This window comes from Lichenostomus cassidix, chromosome 4 (assembly GCF_008360975.1).
Source record: "Lichenostomus cassidix isolate B80296 chromosome 4, HeHo_3.0, whole genome shotgun sequence".
Lineage (NCBI taxonomy): Eukaryota > Metazoa > Chordata > Aves > Passeriformes > Meliphagidae > Lichenostomus > Lichenostomus cassidix.
The window spans coordinates 66,269,352-66,278,201 of NC_139484.1; the positions used below are offsets into that span (position 1 = coordinate 66,269,352).

General features: G+C 40.0%; 1 long non-coding RNA gene across 1 annotated transcript; it reads right to left on the minus strand.

The window, feature by feature from the left end:
• Positions 1 to 781: 781 nt before the first annotated feature.
• On the minus strand, positions 782 to 8,551 carry LOC146438756 (uncharacterized). Its single transcript, XR_014851916.1, has 3 exons — positions 8,351 to 8,551; positions 6,538 to 6,727; positions 782 to 5,375 (listed from the first exon to the last, which is right to left on the minus strand). It is a non-coding gene; the product is annotated as an uncharacterized LOC146438756 (long non-coding RNA).
• Positions 8,552 to 8,850: the final 299 nt, after the last annotated feature.

Here is an 8,850-nt window from a genome sequence, read left to right on the forward strand (position 1 = left end):
CAGAGCTGGTTTCAATTCTGTGGGTCCCAATCACTTGGAACTCCTGAGAAGGAATTAGGGAGGTAGAAAACATGGAAACAATAGGAATACTGCTTCTCAAGGAAGCAAAAAGTGGCAGATTGCTCAGAGTCATGTTCAGATCTTTATGCCAGGTGCCCAGTCCTCCAGTGGGCTGATAGCTGTTACTGGGTTTTGTGGGAAAAGGCTGAGGTGTTTTCAGCTCACAGTGACTATCACACTTGATCTGAGCTAAGGAGATAGCTGCAGTTGGTACACTGCCTTTGTTTGAAGTGGCAGCCCTTAGAGTGCAACAGAAGACATTTTAAGTAGTTTATCTCTGCTCTGGCACATGTTTTTCACTATCCCAAAAAATTTTTAATTCAACTGCACATCAGTTGATAAGATAGAGAAAGATTGTCAATATCTTACAGGGAAAAAAAAACCAAACAGAGAGTCATGGAAAACAGTGGGTAATAAAACCTGATGTCTTAGTCCTGACCTAACATGTTACCATGATACCAGCCTTTCTTCCCCCACCCCCTTTTCTTCTTTTGGAAAACAGAAATTCATGCAAAATTGCAGAAGCTTATTTTAAATAGACTACACTGATGATACTGTTTACACCAGGGAAATAGAAAGCTTTTCTGTCAATAAGTAGCATTCTGTTGTAAAGCAATTTTCCTTACTACACTTGTCTTAAAAATCTAATGAAAAATAGACCAGCATTTAATTTGTCTGTATGTACCTCTCTTAACAAAAATGCTTTATTAAAGGTCCTGAATGTAAAGAACACAAATGAAATATAACTGCCTGCTGCATCAAAATCAATTAGTTGTGTTTCAGCATTTTTGTGAACAGCAGTCATTCATTTTGTATGATGCTCTTTCCTGATACCTCTCTGCTATCAGAAAAGGCTGTTCACCCTGTTGACAACAGGAATAAAATGAGGATTCATATTTGCCTCCATTAACTCTGTTAAGTCTCCTCTAACACATTAAAAAGCAGGCTGCTAGAAGTAGGTCTTTTGGTGTCATGTCTAGTAGGTGACATGGATCAGAGAATTAATAACCTGACTGGTTCCAAGATGTACAGCACACTTAATTGAGAGGCTCACCCTAGGCTGCAGGGACATGCTTCTCTTTGGTTTTGTTCTCTGCGCCTTTGACCCAACATTGCAAATTATTTGCTCTGTAGTGGAACATTTCCAGCACACCATCCCTTTCAACCTTGTCTGCTGGAGTAAGAAATTAATACTGAGGTCTCCCACTTCCTCACTGAGTGCTTTCACCGATAGACTATTTATATAGGTGATGCAGCTAAAATGCCTTTTCCTTTTGGCGCATAAATGTTTTATTTGATCGAGCTTTTTATCTTTCAGTAGACTAACACTCTTGTTCCACAAGGACATTCTCTATCTGGAAAGCAAACACGTGTCAAATACTTGGAGCAATATTAGAAATCCTGAAAAACCCCAGCCACTCTGGGTAAATTTAAAAAGAAAACACCACAGCTGAACTAAGAAAAGGCTTAATCTTGTCTCTGGTGGGAATGCCCTGTGTGAGAGCACCTACTCTGGTGTGCCTCTGATCAGATTTGGTGCAGTGTGTAAACCTCTTCTGTTGGGCCCTTGCAGCCATGCTGAGAGGAGCAATTTCAAGTGGCCAGCAAAGATTAGAGAGTGAAAATACATGCTTATTCAATCATTTCACATCACAGCAGACACACTCACTTTGGCTTTCTGCTCCCTTTTTGCACCCTGTAAGTTATCCCTTGCTTTCAATCTGCCTGCCATACACAGCCCATGCTTGCTGTGCCTTTCCATTGTATTCCTCAGTGTCTGACCTGCAAAGGGTAGGTGACACTTTCCCCCTCAGCTGTCCTGGGAAGCTTCTCCAGCATACTCTTCATGAGGTGCTTCTGTGTGGTGCTGTGCTACATATGAGTACCTGGAATAACAGGAGTTACTACAAGTTTTTGACTTGTAGTAAATGCCACACTGTTTTATCACCAATAAATGCTTGTGTGCAGAGTTTCAAAGTGTCTATAAATGTGCATTCCCTAAGGTTGGCACTGATTTGTTTACATCAGCAGCAATTTCTGTAGGTAATTAAAGGGAGACTTTTAGTCAATCCATCAGGCACTACTTTGGATTTGCCACATGGTACATCAGAGAAACATGATGTGTTGTTTTAACAACACAATTAGCAATAGAAATGATTAAAGATTCCTGGATGGCACGTTTTTCTGTTAAAAAAAAAAAGAATGCCAGTTGGATAAAATCTGGTCTTTCTTTAGAGAATGTATCTGTTTTACCCCATATATAATGGAAACCAGGAGACCTTTAATCAGCTTCTGGGGGCCTGACTGCTGACTGGCTTGGCTGCCTGGCTCCTGGGCAGACTGCTGGGTGAGGTGCCAGACAGCCGAGACTTCCAGGCTCCTGGCAGCTCAGACCCCTGGGTTTATGGACACTCAGCTGAGCTCCATTATCACAGCATCTAAATGCTTCATAACTTTTGTTATACTCAGTCTGTCAATGCCTTTATGCATTAAGGAGTGACTGCCGTGCCTTTTTTTCTGAGGAGAAGATAAAAGATTAATGGCATTTAGGTAGGTAGATGGTAACAACCTTCTGCTTTACGTGGATCTTTCCAGTTGCAAACCCACTGTTAGTTGTCAGGCCCCTGCTAAGCTCCAGTGTATGAAGTCCCACCTGTGCTTTAAAGTTCTGCTTCTGCCTCTGTGAATGCCATAAGCCCACAGAAGTGGCACAGCAATCCCATCAGGATACACACACTGAATGTGTCTCTCCTTGGCTTGGCCCCTTCTGGTGGGTATCTCATGCAGTTTGGGTATTGCAGAATAAGGAAAAAGGAAGGTACTGCCTCCGGTTTGTAGGGAAGCACTGACATTGCTGCCATTTCTTTAAGGACGGTGTTTGTGGTTTTAGTCACCAGTGCTGGATTTCACAGTGCCATTTCTAAATGCCTGGTTTTCCTGTGTGCTGAACAAGTACCCTCAGGGCATAACTGACCTAGGACTTATACCCAAAAGGGTTGGACTTTTCTGTACTCCTGGCAAAGTATAGAAATCACAAATACGACTTAAAAAAAATGACCAAAGATCCCCCAAAACTGATCCACTGATACAGCCAATCTCATTTATGAGTTAAGGCTCAAATTCAGGTATATTAAAAAAAAATAGAAAAAATTATAAGCTCTGGGATCTTTCATACCTCCCATTTCTTTTAGTGCAGATCTCTCAGGATACAGTTTAGATCACTAGATCATACTTTTCTCAGACTTTGAAGGTCATCTCCCTTGAGTTTACTGAGCCTACATCTTCAATAATACAGAAATTACTTGGAAATTCAATGAAAAAGAAATGTTAAAGAGTCAAGAAATAACACACATGATTCCATCATCAGGCATGATGGACTCCCTAACTGGGATTACTGTTGGGAACAAACATGTGGGGCTACTCTGTGTATGTTTCTCAGGTAAAATTGTGACTGTAGAGGGAACTTGAGTTCCAGCTGAATGTTTTGTACAGAGGAGGATTCCTGGCAGTGTTTACCTCCTTCAGAAGTGCCAGTCAGTGTCTATCAAACTCATGCTTTTCATAATAAGGAATGGGATTGTCCCCAAATATAGTCTTAATGAAAAAAAAAAGTAAAAGTAATTTTTAAAAAATGTAGTCGTGCATAGTAAATGTCAAAAGAAAGGGAACCTGTTTGTTTCTGAAGAGCTCAGCAGCAATTCATTCTTACCTAATTCTGCCATTTCCAGCTAGGGATAACTGATGGTCACATAGGTTGAGGCTGCCCTCAGGTTACAATGTTTTCAAAAAGTGTCATAACATTTTGTGTGTTAAATAGATTTCTGTTGTGATAACAGTTACTATTAATTAATGACAGAAATTGCTCTCCTTTTCCTCCTTCTTCAGAGGAGAAACGAACAGAAGGTATTTTACAGGACTACACCAATAGCTGTTCCTTTTCTACTTTGGTAACATAAAACAAAAAAAAAATTTAGTGATAAACATATTAAAGAGACATTAGGAATTTGGGATTCAAATTAACCATTTCATTGTCTGGTTCATCAAGCACAACTCAATTAACTCAATGCATTTACTTATCCCCGAGGTTTTATGTGTTATGTAATAAAATATCTCTTTTCCCCAGAAAGGCTGTGCTGTCTGTCCTCAGAGGTTTTCAAGGCCCAAGGGGAAAATGCCCTGAGCAACCTGGTTTGGCCTCATGGTGACCCTGCTTTGAGTCTGGACTGGACTAGAGGCATTCTGAGGTTGCTTCCAACCTTAATTAGCCCATGATTTTAAGACCTGTTTCTTCTTACTAATAAACAAAAGTCCTAATATCTGGATAACATCAAAATTATATTCAACAGAAAGAGGCACATCTATTGCTGTAGGTGGGCAAATCCTTAGGCCATTTGAGTCTTTAGTTCTCCAGAACTTTTGTATCTGCTGTATGCAAATTCTAACACACTTTTGGCTGCATCCAGGGCACAAACATTTTTTTTGTTTAGAACTAGTTTAGTAACTAGAATGCTCTACACTCTGTTCCCTTCCCCTGCTAAATCCCACTCCCCACAGTTCTTAGCACTATGGAGGCACATACACACACAAATATTTTACATTTTCTTTATAATTCCGGACAAAATATTACTTTTGGTTTGTTTGTTTGTTTTTCCCAAGTAAAACAAATTTGTTTATGTCCAGTAGGTCAAATATGTCTTTCTGATCTATTGACTCTGAAATGGTGAAGAATGCAGTTCACAAAGCACCAAGTCACACCATAGCTGCTGTGGGTGGGATGAAAACAACAAGGAAATGATTATATTTCCATAACAGCTGAAGACTTTCGTTAAAGCCTGAGCAGTGGGAAATCTCTGGCATGACACATGTTGCTTCATTCGTCATTCATTTTTGCATGGAACGTGTCTGACCCTTCTGTAGAAGTGGCATTTCAGAGGATCAGGGGCCAGCTGAAGAATTCATGAATATGTTGTCACATTTGGAATTGAAAATCCTTTTCTTCCTTTCAAAATGCCAGTAATGTTTCTCCATGACTATGATGCAGATGCTATTGTAGGGCATGGCAATACTGTTGTATATTAGTTATTCGGTTTGGTATTTGGTTGCCACTAAATATATCCCAGGGCCAAAAAATGCTCTTAACATATCGTTATCATCCTTGATGTAGCTTGCAGAAGTACAACATAAAGGATATTATTCCTCCCTGTATCCACCCAAGAAAGAATCAAGGTTCCTGGGGTGAAATCTGCAGCAAGGTGTGAGCAGCTGCTTGCTGGAATCTCTGGCCTGTGGACACCACTGAGGCACCTGAAGCCCACCTGGGTGAGAGAGTGGTGAAACAGCAGCATGATGAAGCCACAGGCTACATTTGTTCCTCCCTAAACTTGGGATCAACAGAGTACAGGTCCCATTGCTACAGCTCATAAATCCTCTGTTCTGTTTAGTTACCAAGCCCATTTGTTTCTGCCTATCTCCACTGCTTGTAAGAAGTTCCAGTGTACCTTAAAATCACCTGATATAATTTGTACTCCCACCTGGCTTCAGAAAGTTCAGGAAATCCTTTGAGACTCTCTTCTGTCAAGATGGTGACTCCAAAAACCCTTTTAAATGCCAGCAGTTTTATTTAACCTTTGAAAAAGGTGTAAGGTAAAAGTGTTACTTCTGGGCCCAAAACTTTTAGCACTGTTTTATGAGAAGTAAACAGCAAATGGAGAAATTATCAAGCCTTGGACAAGGATTTGTATCTAGCTTCATTGCTGGTCTCTAGACCAGAGTGCTACATGCTTTGAGCCATTGAACCTTTCATGCACAGGATGTGGAAAACATTACTTCATTCAAAAATACTTCTGAAAGTTATGAACAAAAAAAGTGCTACAGAAATCCTAGATCATTATATAATAAAGATCCTAGATCATTATATAGTAAGAACTTGAAGATAGTCACTGAGGTACTGTGCACTGAGGAGTTATCTGTCCTCTGGCTTTGATTTAAATGTCTTGAAGTGGTGAGGGTTGCAATATGCATCATCAATGTCTAATTTTATGTCTACCTTCACTGAAGTACCTCAAAACATTCTGAGTTTGCTATTTGATGTATCTAAATAAGATATAGCAGAACTGACCATTTTGAGCAGATATGTCTCTTTTCCCAGGTAACAAGTGAGAGGACAAGAGGAGAGGTCCTCAAGTTCCACCAGGGGAGGTTTAGATTGACTATTCAGAAAAAATTCTTCACCTAAAGGGTTATCAAGCATTGGAACAGCCTGTGATAAAAATGGTTGGGTCACCATCCCTGGAGGTATTTAAAAGATGTGTAGATGTGGCACTTGGGGACATGGTTTAGTGGTGGACTTGGAAGTGGTGAGTTAATGGAGGGACTGAATCCTAAGGGTCTTTTCAAACCTAAATGATTCTATGATTTTAGCTAAAAGCCAGAACAATTTCTAGAGAAAAACCTTTTGCCTTATATTTTGTTGCTTACCTTGAGTTCCAATTATTTGCAAACATTCAGTGCAGAAACCTCTCACTGTCTGTGGCACAGTGTTGAGAAGGAAGTATTAATCTCTGCAGGAGCTGGGATTCTGGGAACAATGCTTGCATTGAGACTTTGTTGTTTCTAAAACAGGTTCTGTTTTGGGGTTTCTTATTTGCAATGCTCAGAAGTCTGATTCCTGCTCAGGATACAAATAATGACAAATTGTCTGAATGTGGAAAAAGCTCTGGAATGATAAATGTCAACATTTTGTCTACGTATATCCAGAAAACTGCACTCATGAGGCCTCTAAATCAGTGTGCTCTGTTTCTGTTCTTTGAAGTTATTTTTATAACTATTTCCCAAGCAATTGCACATCCTACAATGAGAACTACATATGTCCCAAGATTAAAATATCAGAAATAAGCAATTTTTAAACCTTTGACGGTCAAAACAAATGATGAGTGCTTTCTTTATATGCTAGCTGAATATTCAACTCATACACTTCAGTAGTTATGCTGTGTAAAAATAAAGTGCAGTTCAGGATAACAATATGTTTTTATTTGGTATTGTAAATTTTCCCCTTAGATTGATTTAATGTGTACATAAATTTGTTATGTCCTTTTAAAAGTTTGATTTTGTTTAAGTTCTATTTTTATTACTTTTTAAGGGGAAAGCACACATACACAGCATCAGGTAAATATTTCTGTGAATAGCCTCAGGGTCCCTTGGCAAGAATGTAATTGCCTGTGCACTCTCTGTAAGTGAATTGCCTTCCTTAATGATGGGATGTTGGGTTTATAGGCCCCTGACTTCTTCTCTTCAATACCCATTAATTATCAATTTACTTTTTTAATGAAAGCCCCTCTCTCTTTTTCTTCATGTTTCTTGTGTTTCTTGCCTGTTTCACAAGCCTGCTGCAAAAGTGCAGTGAGTGCAAGGAAATAAAGCAACAAAATGACTGTAAGCTGGCATTTACAGACTCCTGTTCATTTCAAATAGACAAGTCCTGCATTGCAATTGAATTAACTGATGGTAGAGCTCAGGAACAAAAGCAGGCTCACTCCTATCTCCCACCACTGCACCTCCCCGAAGTAAAAGAGATGCTGCTGCCTTATTGTCTTTTAGATTCAGAGCCCTGCAATACTGTAAAACAATTCTGTCTTTGGGCAAGTATATCTGGGGATAAATTTGAGTTATATGTAAGAAAAACACAGATAATAGCAGTTCTTCAGTGTGCACCAGCTACAGATGGCTGCTAGTCCATCAACCTCACCTTCCAAATGGGGCCTGGGAGAAAGCAGCCCACAAAAATGGACATCACTTAATCAGTGATGAAATTATCCAGTGCAGATCATTTGGGTTCTTCTCTGTTTTTTTTTTAAAGCTTCAGTTCTGTGCAGGAAAACACTGACATTTCAGCTCCCAAGGTGTTGAGAAAATTAGTGTTTAGATCAACTGGGCTCTTAAAACTGTAATATGGTTTTGCTAAAGCTATGATTGCAATAGTCTAGTAGAAACAAACAGATTCACCATATGTAACAACAAAGCACAATTTTTATGTTACTGGTTCTTGCAAAATCAGGTAGAGAAATACTGAAGAATTTATAGCTTGTCTTCTTGTGCTGCAACATAGCTTTATGGTATTGATTAGCAAATCCTATTCAGAGACTGTAGGGCAGAAAGTATCATACATTCATGAAATGGAGATGTCAAAGAGCATTCATTTTGCATGGGCCAACTATTCCTGATTGCTCTAGAACTGATCCATCATTGCAGTGAATTCTGGGGCTCAGAGAAGGGAAAGGCAAAGAGCTCTTACCTTGGAAAGGTGGAGTTTATTTTCACACACCTACTGTGTTCAGCTGCCTCGAGAGCTGATGCCTGCTCTGCTGTGAGCACTGACAGAGCTGATGGAGGGTGCTGTGGGAGAGAGCACACACTCATGAGAGGTAGCAGCACTTTTCCAGAGCCCTGAAAGGCAGGAACTGAGCTGAGAGGGCTGCCCAGGTGAAGCCAACCAAAGCTCTGAGCCAGGCCAGCTGCTGATAATGCCTGACAGGACAAACAAGGAAATCCCTTGGGAGAGGAGACAGACTTCCACTGAAAGCCTGGATATTGAGAGCAGCTGTGGGAGGTGGGTGGAGGTGTTACTAGAAGGACCATCTGATCAGGATGGGAAGGAAGGAAGGAAAAAAGTTATCACTGAAGTCATTGAGGATGGGAGGCTTTCACTCCTGTTTTTATAGGGATTTTTATGCTGTGTCTGCCCAGGTTATGATGTGTTTATTCTCATGGCAATGTTTCATTTACATACATATA